Consider the following 14,894-nt stretch of genomic DNA (forward strand, 5'->3'; position numbering starts at 1 on the left):
GTGTCCTCCGTAGCTCTGTTTGTCCGATATGCGAACTGATATTTATCAAATGTATCTGGAAGGCAAGAACTAATATGCCTATGGACCAGTTTTTCAAAACACTTAATGATGATGGGGGTGAGTGCCACTGGTCTATAGTCCTGAAGATTGTCAGCAGGAAATCTCTTTGGTAGTGGAACAATGATGGAAGCCTTCAAACAAGATGGAATGGTGGACTCGGATAAAGATCGATTAAAGATCCCAGTAAAAACACCAGCCAGTTGGTTAGCGCATTCCTTTAACACCTGACCGGGAATACCATCTGGTCCTTGGATTCACAGCCCTCAAAACTTGCCTCACCTCATGTAATAAACCAAAGCAATCCTAACAAGATGAAAGTGCTACTGATAAGTGGAAGATCTGGCCTAGGATTTAAGGTATTGCCCATTCTGGATAAGGTTGCAGTCTCCTTGACGGAACAGGTGCATAGTCTGAGAGTGCTCTCGGACCCAGGGCTATTGCTGGATAAGCAATTTTCAGCTGTAGCCAAGAGTGCTTTTCATGAGCTTCAACTGTTTCACCAGCTGTGGCTTCCCTGCACAGAAAAGATCTGACCACCGTAGTGCGTGCCCTGGTTACATCTAGGCCGTTTCTGCACGGGCAATTCATGGCGGCCTGGAGACGGTAAAAACACCGTCTCCAGGGCCCCTTTCCGCAGAGAGCGCAGCAGCTGCGCAGCTTAGCGCGCTCTCGCGCCTTGACGGCCTGAAAGCGTTTCCCAGAAGGCGCTTCCCAGCTCTTTTGAAAGCTTGCCCGACGCCAAACTGCAGAAGCCGAGCGACAGCGGCTTCATGCCGCCTCCCCACCCGGCACTCACCTTCTCCCGGGCCTCTGAAGGCGTCGCCCGGTACAGGGACCGCTGGCCTCTTGGCCTGAAGCAGTAGCGCGGGGCCGAAGCGTCCCAAACCTCGGCGACGGCGCCAGGCGTGAGTAGTCGGTTGAAGCGCCGGCGCTCCGCGGCGCCGGCTGCCCAGCTGCTTCAAGGGCCGTCCATGCAGACGGTCCCAGCGTCTTCAGGTCGGCGCGCAATGCGCCGACCTCGCCGTTTCCGCCGCCGTGCGGAAACGGCCCTAGATTAGATTATTGCATATATACTCTACATGTCCTTGAGAAGAGTTCAGAAACTCAATTGGTACAGAATACTGTCACCAGGATGTTGACTGGCATGGGATGTTGGGATCATATCATTTCAATCTTGGCCCACCAACACTGGCTTCCAATTTGTTTCTGGGCACAATTCAAGGTGGTGGTCTTGACCTTGAAAGCCTTATATAATTTGTGACCAACGGTGTGATCCCTTATGAACCTGCCCAATCATTACATTTTAAAGGCTCTGCTTTGGGTTCCTCCCATATTCTGAGATTAGGCAGGTTTTTATATTTTTAACCCTGTTTTTAATTGTTTTAATTATGAGTGTTCGGGGAGGTGATTTTAATTTTAAGATGTGGTTTTATTGTGTATGTTTTAAATTGTTAGCTGCCTTGGTGGCTTTGGAACAGCAGAGAGGTATCATACGACATTTGTAAATATATAAAATAAATATAACTAAGTAGCATGCTTCAATGCCAAAAGATATACAGTTGCCCAGAAACACCATAATCTCAAGAATAAGTGACCCATGTTCACATTCCTTTAGGAAGGAATATTATCTCAGCAACCTGTAACATCTTGCTGAGCATTTTCTTTTCCCCTCCCCGTTCCAGGTGTAAGGCTTGGGTATCGCCAGAGGCAAAAGCCCTTAGGTATGAGCTGAAGAGCTCATAGCACATGTTGCCAGCTGGTGCCTATGGTAGAGCTAGTGAATCCCAGAACAGACCAAGATACGGTTTGTTGCTTTGTTGGTTGGTTAGATTTTCTTCTATTGGATTTCTTTGTTGTTGTTCTTATGGAACAATAATTAAGTTACAAGGATACTGCTAAGAAGAAGAGTTAGTTTTCATACCCCGCTCTTATCAACTCTAAGGGGTCTCAAAGTGGCTTACAATCAACCCCTCCTCTCCTTACAACAGACACCTTGTGAGGCAGGACAGGGTTGAGAGAATTCTGAGAGAACTGTGAGTAGTCCAAGGTCACCCAGCAGGTTTCTTGTGGAGGAGTGGGGAAACAAACCCAGTTCACCAAATTAGAGTCTGCTGCTGTCAACCACTATACCATATTGGCCAAAAATCCCAATCACATGTCACTTTCTCCTCACAACTTAGCTCTCAGTCTGATATTATTTTGTTGCATTTATTTTGCAGTGGTGCTGATTCTTCGAACATTTAACCCTCTACTTGGTAGATACAGCTGATCATGAAATGTACCCCACTATCACACACAATGTTGGAAATGAATTTAAGAAGAAGAAGAGTTTGGATTTATATCCCCCCTTTCTCTCCTATAGGAGACTCAAAGGGGATAGCCCATCTCCTTGCCCTTCCCCCCTCACAACAAATACCCTGTGAGGTGGGTGGGGCTGAGAGAGCTCCGAGAAGCTGTGACTAGCCCAAGGTCACCCAGCTGGCGTGTGTGGGAGTGCACAGGCTAATCTGAATTCCCCAGATAAGCCTACACAGCTCAGGTGGCAGAGCTGGGAATCAAACCCGGTTCCTCCAGATCAGAATGCACCTGTTCTTAGCCACTACGCCACTGCTGCTCCAACTCATGAAAACTATCTGGAGGATTCTGTGAGAATCTCTGAAGAGGTTGGGTAAGATTAAGTTTTCCCAGAGCACTTTCACACGTCCTTAGTTTCACCCTGAAGCCATTTTTAAAAGCTCATATTCAGATTGTATTCATAGCCTACTTTTCTCACTGAGACTCCAAGTAGATGACACAATTTAAAATACAGTTAAGAATGGTAGAGAGCTCTAAAGCAAATTTGGCAAAGAAAACAATGCAACGAATTCGCAGGACTGAAACCAAGGTCTGAGTCGTCATGTGACAGGAAGAGGACCTGTGATTGGATCCCCCAATATGCAATTTAGCTGCAAAGAACAGCTTTCCTGGGAAAGGGGAAGCAGTCATGTAAGAGCTTGAAAGAATTAGGAGGTTCACAATCCCAAGAGTTCGACACCAGTCATGTTGTTATACTGCATTTCCTTTTCATCTGGTATTAAGAACACGGAATCCACACACAACACAAATGAGCATGCAACCGCATAGCACTCTTAATGCATGGGGCAGCCAATGAGCCTCCCTGCCTGAACAAGAGCCCTGCCATTATCAAAAGCCTGCAATCTTTTACCTGCAGAGGTTAGTCGGATGAAAAGCTATCATATCTCCTGGGCTGTGTGTCTCAAAGCTAAAAGTGTCACAGAGCCAGGCTTCTGACAAATGAATTGCAGAAGCTTTGAATTGTAGCAAAGGGCACCTCTCAGGCACTGCCATTCTTCACCAATTACAGCGCCAGTTTCTCCATATTGCATTATAAAGGAAACTGCCGAGGCTATGCAGGAAGAACTAAGATATATTAGCCTGGCCTGATCTTAAATCATTATAGCCGTGACAAGCATTCCTCTGCATGAGGCATGAGGAGCAGCGAATAAGGTCAAAGCATCGTTCTCCTTCGCTGTTAAAAACACTGTAAGCCCGACATGGGTGTCTTATACACCCATCCTGCCAACGTTCTTCTTACAAGATTGCAATAAGATTTACCTTTCTAATAATTTGGCTTGAGGTGGCCTTGTTTCCTTGGAGGGTAAATGTGCCTAGGAGGGCAGTCTTCATTTGGTATTTAAATTCAAGGACAGACCAGAGTGTTTTATGCCTAATAAAGGTTTTTGGATTTGGATTTGGATTTGGACAGACCAGAGTGTAACAACAAGTAGCTGACTACCAAATTCATATAAAGCAGTAGGGTAGTTTGGAGTGCAGCATGATGGATAGGGACCGATCTCCTCAGATCCCAGAAACAAAACAGGGTCAGCCTGAATTAGTACTTGGATGGGGGACCAGAAAAGGTAGTGTAGGGTAGCTATGCAGTGGCAGGCAATGACAATCCATCTCTGAACATGTGTTGCCTTGAAAACCATACAGAGTTGCAATAAGTTAGCTGTGACTTGACAGCCCCCCCCCCCAAAAAAAAACCCCACCAAGGTGCATAGGACAGGAAAGCTGCAAAGTGGCTTTTTTTTCAAGTGGCTTGATTATTGCTCACTGAACAATTTTCCAACTCCCAAAAAAGGATATTTTGAAGCAAACACTGAAAATATTTGACTTGGCCTTGCGTATGTCATGATCTGTGATGTGGCAAAGCTGTGTTTGCCTTCCGAACCACTTGTTTTTCTGTTAGTGGGTTTCAGACACTAGCAGTGAACCCCATGTGAAAAGGTTACCCAAAACCGGGCACCTTACCAGTAACGCATACCAAAACCAAGGTTCTTTATCTAGATACTCTCAAACTGTTGAGATTTTAAAATGCTATTAGAAGGAAAAGAAATAATAAAATCAGTTCTCTCTCAGCTCTAGACAGTTCCAAGTACCCGTATATATAAAAGAACAATAAAATAGAAGGTTATTCAGCCTAAGGCAGAAGAACAAGGACAACGAGAACATCTTAAGAAGAAACCTTATGAATGAATCTCTTTAGAATGAATCTCCCTAAAATGGTATCAGGGGTTTTATAGAATTGGCTCATCTAGACCATTTGATCAGTAAATAACCAACTGGGTGTCAAATAGAGTCAAATCTTCTAGATGATGAAGGAGATGACCCCCACCTGAGCTTTCTTGGCAATTAAGCCCTATCTGCCAGGTTTAGAATGTGGCCTTGTAAAAACCAATTCCATTATCTAAAGAATAACACTACTTAAACTAAACATAAACACAGTTTATAACTTTAGTGAGGGCAAATGGTTGCATTGTAAATGACCTAGCAAAACCAAATGGTTGGCTCATAAAAGTTCCAATATACAAGATACTTTCTTCATACCCTGCTAGAAGAAAAACACCAGGGTGACAGGCAGGCAATGGCAAACCACCTATGAAAGTTTCTTGCCTTGAAAACCCTACTGAGTCACTATAAATCAGCTGCGACTTGACAGCAAAAAAAAAAAGACTCAGGAGAGGTAGAGGATAACCTGGAAAACAGAGAAAGAGAGAGAGGCCACAGGTCTCTTTCCCACCCCGACCCCAATTCTGAAGGCTTGCTTCTGTTTATACCATTTGCCAGATATCATAGAAAAAGATAACACTATTCTGGCCAGATATACTATATAACCCAGTTCTGGATATTTTTCAGTTGATGGTTCCCCCAAAAGATACATGGAACTTGGCAAGAACTCTTTGCCTGGTTATTTTGGCATTAAGGGAAAACACAAATTCCATGTGGATCCCTCTTAATCAGTGTGGGTGATATCACCTTTTTTGTGGAGTGGGGCCAGGTGAGGCTGCCCCAGCATCGGTCTCTTCTGGGCCTGGTGGGGTGAGGGTGGAAGGGTATGGGAGTGATTTTCCGCCCTCCCTATGTGACCACAATGGCATTTTCCACCCGGGGCACCTGTCCCCACCCCGACCCGTGTTAGCTATGCCACTGATTCAACCCCTAAATGAATTCTGGCACACCTGCAAAACTCATCCAGAACATTAGAAAGTTGCCTTGTCCCTAAAACCAGTCATACCATGTCTTAGATTATAAATGAAACTACAGGGAATGTTGAATTTTGGACATGGTTTAAACCTGAGCCTGGTCCAAACCTGTCCAAATAGTCACTGTCAGAAAATACTCTTCCTCTCTGAGAACAAGCTCCAGTGAAAACTATCCCGTCATGCATACAAAGCTCTTCCAAAGTGTTTTTAGGTTCTCTTGACTGATAATATGAAGATTCAACAGATGTGCAGGGAATATACTTCCTGTAGAAATGACATGTGTCTCTATGGGTAGTGCAAACATAGCAAGCAAATTTGTATAGGGAGAAGTGTAGAGTGCGAAGTGTGTGGCTTTTGACATTCCAGGTTATAATTCAGGAATACATTAATTCACACAGCCTGTAACTGCCTTTTGGACTCGTGCGCCTATTGAAAACCTTGAGTGACAAACCCCTCAGCAATCTTCCTTATGTTTCTTAGTTCCCCAACACCCCAACTTGACTTAACTTACTTCAGAGTACATTAGTCATTAAATCATCAGACCAATATTTGTACAGGTAAGATTTCCCCTTTGGAATACAGAAGGCTTCTTTTCTCTTAAAAACCAACCAAATGTTTCATGTGTCTCACCCATGCCTTTCCTATCCTTCTTTTCAAACCTGTTGTATTTTGCACCACTCTGTTCTCAAGTGCTCTGAGCACTGACCTTCTTCAGTGTCAATCCTTGCCCAGAGTCACTACAAAAAAGAACAAGTTTTGGGCAAGTTAGATGGAGAGCAAACACTGAGACAAAGGCCCAACATCAATAGAAATCCATTGTGACAAGTCTTTTTTCCCTACTGAGAGGACACACAAAGCCCCTAAGATTTTTGGGATCTATATTTGTTTTGAACTATAAACGTTCCCCTCAGTCACCAGGTATGGTAGCAAGGTAGCAAGACGCTTTGGGCATTCTACCATGAGGGAAGTTGTGTGGTGCACAAAGAGTTTGCGCAGATCACTGAGGCAGGATTTGAATCAACAACAAAGAAGATTTATTTATTTACAGGTGAGTCTCAAGGAACAGATCAGCAGCACCAATCTCCAGGTAAACAAATTAGAAACCTGGCTGAGACACATAAATTTAAATTAGTTATGACTTTAGGGGGTACTAAGCATTTTCTTTAATGCGTACAAACAGGCTTTTACTGGCTAGCCACTAGGCCGGATCCTCTGACACACTTAGGATTCTGTCCACATCAGCGCGTGCTTTCCCAATAGTAAGACTAAATTGTACAAAGTCTGCTCAACCCCAACAATAGGCCTAACAATTGGGTAGTCTATTCTCTCCCAGAGGTAGAACTAAACCGCTCGGCCACACAACCAGGCAGAGTTACCCTCCACTCTAGTTGCTCTTTTTCCTGAGTCTGACCTGAGCTGTTACTGCTCTTTTCCTGAGGCAGAACTCAACTCTTCCCACCTATGTTTCCCTTCAGCATCCCATCCCCCTTGCCATAGGTGTTGGGATGCTGGAGTGGCACTCCTAAAGGCTCATTCAAGTGGCTGTTTTTCCATTCATGGGCAGGACAGCCTCCTGTCCGTCACTTCCATCTTCCAAATGAGCAGAACATTTCCTTCACAAGGCCTTAGACCTAAATTTAAGTTATGTTGGCTTGTAGATCTGCAGATTTTCGTTTTGTTAGTCTACAGATCTGTGGAAACAGCCGGTTGGTGGCAGCCTGAAGACTGGCATATAGGGACATATGGGAGGAGGCAGTCCTTTTGATATTGCCAAAATTAATTTTACAGGAACAGATAGACAGTTTAAACAATGCAACACTTTCTCAGGAAGCTGCTGCTCTCCTCCTAAAAAGAAATTTGTCAACGTACACACATTGCTCCAGCAATTTGGTTTTATTGGCTTATTTTTTTTAAAAAAAAACCTCTCTGTAATAGTTGCTCAGCATGGTTGACAGCAAGATTAAGAACATTAACATGTTTAAGGATGTGCATAAAGTACTGTGAAACAAGAGATTTGCTGGGATTCTCTCTCCCATACAGTGATCCTGGTCCCCCCCCCCCCTTGGCAATGCTTTAGATAGATGTAATTATCTATAAATCCTCCGATTCCCAGAAAGAGATTTTTCGACAGCTGAGAGGGGTGGGGGTGGGAGTGGGGGCGCAAGGCAAATGACACAGCGTTTTTCTATCTTGCACCCTTCCCAAAACCTCTAAACCACCCCAAAAAACTACTTCTGGGAATTGGGGGACTCTCATGGTTAGGGTTACCAACCTCCAGTTGGTGGCTGGAGATCTCCTGCTATTACAACTGATCTCCAGGCAACAATGAACAGTTCACCTAGAGAAAATTGCCACTTTGGAAGATGAACCAGAGGTGTATCCAGTGGTGGGATTCAAATAATTTAACAACTGGTTGTTTACAAGCACCATTTTAACAACCGTTTCTGCTGAAGTGGTGTGAACCTGCTGAATCTCATCACTGGGGAAATCTCATCTAGGGAAAATGGAGCCTGGGAGCAAAATCTGAATTTTATGCCGCCGCCCCCCCCCCTCCCCGAGCCCAGGTCTAACGCCCAGGGCCAGCAAGACCTCCAGGTCTACCTCTCGGAGCAGTTGCCAGTGTCCAGGTCTACCGCCCAGAGCCGGAGCCGGCGTCCAGGTCTACCGCCCAAAGCCGGCATCCAGGTCTACAACCTGGAGCAGCCAAGGCACCTAGGTCTACTACCCAGAGCCAGCAAGCACGGCCTGAGCCCAGTGCCTCCGCATGTGATTAGATGGCGGGTGCCCAGGGACATGTGATACCCCATTTTCCTCTGGCAGATACGCTCCTGAGATGGACTGTATGGTGACAGACAGACAGACAGACCCATAAAACATACATACAGCAAACAATATCCAGTCAACAATAGCAAGAGGGTCATAGATTAAAGGAACAAAGGGGTAAGGTTACATAGACTTAGGAGCAAAATGAGATATCTGGTTTTTAATTCTGAAAACCTCTGGTATGGCATTATATTTCCCTAGGGTCCCTCCTTTCCCCAACCCCTGCTCTCCTCATGCTCCACTCCAAAATCTCCAAGAATTTCCCAATCTGGAGTTCGCAACCCTATTCATGGAAGGTGGGGGCTGAGACTGAAGAGAAGCATAAAAATTTCCTGCTTCATTTCCACCAAAGCTCATACAAGAATGAGTTGAGGTGACAGGATTGATGTCTGTCAATTCCCTTCAGCTTTTGGAGAGATTCCAGGAGGAAGAGGTTGGTGGAAAATATCCATTTAGAGAATTTGTTATCCAATACAAGCCACTGAAACCAATAGTTTCCACAAACATAGAATATCAACCCATTCACCAAAGCAGAAGTTAATATTTAGTTTAAAATTCCAGGTTTAAACTTACTTGGAAGTTCTTTTTCTTGGTTCCTGATGGTATGGAACCTTCTTTAGTTATTCAGTGGTAAAGATAAATCACACTATATCTGTCCAAAGGCCCTTTTATCTAGGCTCATGTTCAATTTTCCAGCTTGAAGCTCTAGTGCTGAAAACATTAGAACTGGTAACAATTCAAACCCTGCTGAAAAACACAAGTTCTTACTTTTTGTATTAAGATCTCAAAGTTGATAACATATGGCTACCAGTGGGGCCACAGTGGGAATCATCAATTCCTCAGGGATGCACTAACTCACAGTGATATGTGCTGTCACGGGAGATAGTATGCAGTTATTTAAAGACCACTTGGATTGAAAGAACCCTTTGCAGATGGTCCTTTCAAATCTGTGTCTTTCCTCAGCTGGCCTGTTTAGGAAAAAAAATATGTGCTTACAGAGACAAGCACTCATGATAGAAAGTGCATTGGGACCAAACACATCAAAACAAGATAAACATGCTACTTGTCATGTTCCGAAATCAGCGTTAAGCCACAGCAATGAGACCTGACTCATGCATACACATGACTGTTAACATGAAAGGGACTAGCCTCCAGAGAAAATCTGGATTTTAGGAGGCATAGTGCACCCTTTAGTTCAGCTTACTGATGCATTATAAAAGGGCTCTTTCAAGATGTCCATTTGCACTGCACACAGTTCAGAGGCAGCACCTGAAGAATTATCTGCGACGGTCAAGACCCTGCTTAAGATTAGCTGTGGAAGAGGGAAAGCAATGCTTGCACTTGCACAAAAGCAGAGGCTAAGTTCAGGGAGACTCAACAGCAACTAACAAAAATCCCACATCTCTGAGACAGTGTATTGTTCATGCTCTTTCCATGCAGGAACACAGAGCATTATGGGCCCTCCAGAAACAATGCGCTCTCAGAAACTACCACTTTTCTGCTAATGAACCACAATAAGATCACTGTACACTTTTTTTACATGAATAAGAAGGATGTTTATGATCACAGCACTCCACGACAGTAATATAGCCTTCTATTCCAGGTTCTCTTCCTTTTTCTACAGCAGTACTTCCTGTCACTTCTCCATACACTCAGGCAACAAACAGCTTGTCAGTTTTATGTGGGAGCACATATAACGCTCAGCTTATCATCATCATCATCATCATCATCATCATCATCATCATCATCATCATCATCATCATCATCATCATCATCATCATCATCATCATCATCATCATCAAACTTATATGCCGCTCTCCTCCACAGGGCTCAGAGCAGCTTACATTCAATAGATTAAAATAAAATACATTAAAAATAAAATACACTAAATACATTAAAATACAATCCACTAAAACCCTATAGCCGGTGACATTCCTCACAACCCTCCCCCCTTTCCTGAGGAGAGATTGGCTGATGTTATATAGGAGGCCAATTGATGTGGCGGCCTCAACCAAATGCCTGGTGGAACAGCTGTGTTTTACAGGCCCTGCGGCAGTCTTTCAAGTTTTACAGGGCCCTGATGGAAGTAGGTAGAATGTTCCACAAGGCTGGGGCCAGAGCCATAAAAGCCCTGGTCTTAGTTGAGGTCAGTCGCACCACAGGGGGCCAGGAGTTGCCAATAGATTTGCCTCCGCTGATCGGAGGATGCGTGTGGGGCAATAGGGGGAGAGCCGGTCCCTAAGATAAGACGGTCCTAGCCCACTAATGGCCTTAAGGGTTAAAACCAACACATTTAACCAGATTCAGAACTCCATTGGCAGCCAGTTTAACTTGCAGAGCACTGAGGTGATATGCTCCCATGGCGAAACGCCAGACAAGAGCCATGCTGCCACATACTGAACCAGTTTTAAACACCGAATCAGGGCCAAGGGAAGGCCAGCGTAGAGAGATTTACAGTAGTCCAGCCTTGCATGGATCACATGGATCACACGTCTGGTCAGCCTAATCAAGTCTTCAAATCAGTCTAAATTCTAGCTCAAATTGGAATCTGCAGATACAAGTATGAACCCAAAAAGTAAAAAAAGGAAAAGTCCCCTAAGAGGTTCAAGAAACACATGCCGTTGAACTCAAGTCTGTTATAGATATTTTAAAAAATTTTTCATACTGCAGTAATCTTAGTTACTTGTTGAAATTGCTTACTCTTTCCCAGCAGCCAATGCTGATCCAAGTTAGTCTTTCCTCAGGATGATCATTTTATCAATTCTTTCACTTCCCTTCTCACAAGACTTTCTTCATTGCCCACAGTCCCCTTTACCTTTTAAACTCCATTTTCTGCTATTTTTTTCTTTCCCATTTCCACTTTCCAAGCTCTTTCCCTGATCTTGTCGTTTCCATTTCACTTTCCATTCTGTATTTGTCAGTCTCCCTTTTATCTTTCCCTTCTCCTTTGTCTTTTTTTCTCATTCTCCAAAACCCCTGCATGCCATTTTCTTCTCACTTCACTAGTTCTGTCCCTGACAAAAGTGGCAGGTGGAATGAGCAGGAACATTGTGCAAATTGATATGGAAAGTATTTGTGGTTTAGAGTTCAGTAGTCATCTAAGATGATGTCCGTTCCTCCAAGTCCACTTTAAAAAAAACATTCAGAGCAATTCATAAAAGAAATAGATCTGAACACTTTGTGGGAACCAACAGATCTTATAGCAAAACATCTGTATTGATCTATCACTTCCCAGAGTTAGGTGTAAACAAAACATTCTTCACATCAAACAAAAGGACTTGCTGTCATCTCTGCAGCTAAACAGCTGAACAGAATTGGCCATTTCTGTCACCCTTGTGTCCAGCAAATTTTAGTCATGTGGTTAAAATCAAGTACCTTTTCACAAGATTTTTTATATTAAGGAACAGAAACTGTGAAATACTGTAGGTATCTCCTCTGAACTCTGGAAAGGCAATACACCACTGCCATTCTTTCCCTGGAGATCACATGACAAAGGCAACAAAGAAATGGGGTGGGCAGAATGGTGGATTAGCTGGGATAGGGATGCAAAAACCATTGGGGGGGGGGAGAGAGAATGTTGTAAACAGGAAGCAAAGTTAGAGAATCAACTGCTTCTCAGCCACGGGATAAGTAGTGCATGCATAAATGGCCCCAGAGTGAGCTAGGTGTGTGTGGGGAGAAATATTCATTTGTAAGTATAAGCTTGCAACTTCTGAGAGCAAAACACAATATGACAGCCTCACAGTAAGAATTCTGGAAACAGCGCAATCCTAACACTTTCCTGAGAATAAGCCTCATTAAATAGAACTGAGTAGGATCTGTTTAGGACTGCTGTCAGTTGGCCCATTCCTCCTCGTAGCCTTGGTGTTCCTTCTTTGTTTAGACCCAGATTTTTATACGAGGACTGCATTTTTAAGTGACACAACAGTTATATTGGTTTTTAGAAAATGTACCATTTAGGACAAGAGGGAAAATCCACAATAGGTCTGGAGAAAAACAGAGAAAACAAAAATCATATTTTCCCCCCTAACACTCAAAACATTAAAATCTCAGTACAGCCTTAGAAATCATGTGTTTTAGATAGTGCTTCTTCCACTTTTAAAACCATTTAAAAGCCTTCTTAAAGGGAAAGAAAAATGTAAGCAATAGTGTATTATTGAAAGGCACTTAGGGAAAAAAACACGAGAGTAAAAAATCTACAACGAAAAACCCATCAAACAAAGATCTGGATCATCTTTTGGCTTGGATCCAATGACAGAATACCCTGACAGTAAATGTACATTCAGGAAGCTATTTCTGTGCATGCAACCACTGGGTTAGGATATGGCTGCTATTAACTATTTCCCACTCATGACCATTTTTTAAAAGTACCCCTGCACACACAAACGTTTCTATTGGTTACTGTAAGCTTTGCATTAAGTACCAAACATGTACTTGGAGATTCACAGTTCCTATTATATATTATTATAACATGCAAACATTTCACAATTATACATAATAGGTTTGTTGATAGTGCAAGGGTGGGCGGAATGTGCTAAAGCAGAGAACTGGATGCCCTGAATGGTGCCAACCTAATGCTTGTCCTTTAATCTTCTCATTAAGCATTAAAATCTCAAAAGCCAAAGGCAAATAATGTTGTTTTATTAATAAAGAAGATGGCATATGCAAATTGTGGGTTGGGTTCAAAAAGAATGTCATCGCATTTGCAGGACTGCTCTGGATCCAGCCCTACAGTGAAAATCATTTCCTATTAAGTCCTTTAACAGCCAATGAGTCATCCCTGGGTACCCATAACAAATACTGTATTCTCAAGTCACTTCCTTTCCACAGCTTGTTTCTTTAAAATAAATTAGGAAAGTAGGTTAAAATTGCAGCATACCCTAACACTGGAATAATCAGATGAAAGTCTGGCACCTCAGGACTTCAGGATGTGATTCAGGTCAATCCAAAACCACACTTTCCTAAAACCTGACTTATTTCCAAGGAATTAAAGAATTATATATGTTCAACACAGATCAAAATGTAAATTCCTCCCATTCTGTTTTCCTTGAATTACAACCACCTAATGCAATCTACCGGAGTGGGGGGATGCCTATTTCCTCACATCCATCATCTTAGTGTTTTATTCATCTTTAAGGGCGGGGAAACATACAAGAAAACAACCCCAAGTGCTAGTATCAATTAGGATATGCCTAATGGTACTGTTATTGTGCAAGATTAATAATATTCTTTCCCTGTGTTTTTATGGCTCTACTTTCTATTGATGCTGTTGTTCCCTTTGGCATAGTTATTACACAACTTACATACATGGGGTGTGGGGGGGGGGCGGGGGGGGAGTGTTTCCTATGCTTATGATGCATACACTAATAGATGCAGCTAAGATGTCAAGGACTATGATATAACTGAGGCCAAATTGAAAACTCTCTTTTTTTGCCTCAAAGTATCTTTTTTTAAAAAAAAAAAATTCAGACCTGTCCAGTGAACAATATACAAGTCTTAGGAAAAAATGAGCAGTCCATTTTCTTTACCAGTTTCTTCTCTGTCGCTGTTCTTAGGTGACTTAATCATATGAGATTACATGGTTTACACACTCAGTCAGACTAAGAGTGGTTCAGATTCAGGCTTGAATCGTCTCCACATTTCCATCATCATAGTCACCTCTGCTGCTAGTTTATTCATAAGTAAGCGTTCCAGTACTGTTCAAAGGCAATGCAAAATAACACAAAATTGAGATGTTAGCATTGGAAGGGTATGCATGTACATAATGGATGCTTCTGGTCCCTATCGGGGAGAAAAATGGGATATAAATAAACACAAGAAACATTCCCATAGTTTCACAGAGCATCTCCATTATGATGCTGCTATCTTGGATGATTATGAAACTGACTGGGTATGTAGACTCAGATTATCTAGCATCATGGTAGATTTTCCAGGGAACCACCTGAAAGATCATTAAACTTGGCGGCCAGTCAAAACATCACCATGTTTACAAGGAGTCCTAACACTTTTGAACAAAAGGGGAAGCATCTTCAACAAAAAGTTTAAAACAAATGTTAATAACCTTTACTGGGTCCTAGATATGACTCGTGTGTAATGTGGGAAAGGGAACAAAAAAAGAGAATTTGGGTGGGAAAGAACAGGTAACAAAGTAACATACTGAGATGCTTGTGATAATATACCAAGAATTATGGATCCTGGAACAGCCTCTCCCTGGTTAAAAACTAGTCAATGTTTTCATATTACAAGTTTCCTTCCAAGTGTTGAAGCTCACTGTTGAAGCAAGATTAGCAATTAGTTGCACAGCATTTTCCATATACGAACAACAACCTTGTGACGCGTGGTGTTACAGATCACTTCTACAGGTAAATCAGATCCATTTTCTAAAGCTCGGTTTCGCCAGTAAAAATACTCCCTCACACTTTTCAAAAAAATAAAACCTACTATTTATTCATTAGCAAGAGTTTA

This window comes from Sphaerodactylus townsendi, linkage group LG01, assembly GCF_021028975.2.
Source record: "Sphaerodactylus townsendi isolate TG3544 linkage group LG01, MPM_Stown_v2.3, whole genome shotgun sequence".
In the NCBI taxonomy this organism is placed as follows: Eukaryota; Metazoa; Chordata; class Lepidosauria; order Squamata; family Sphaerodactylidae; genus Sphaerodactylus; species Sphaerodactylus townsendi.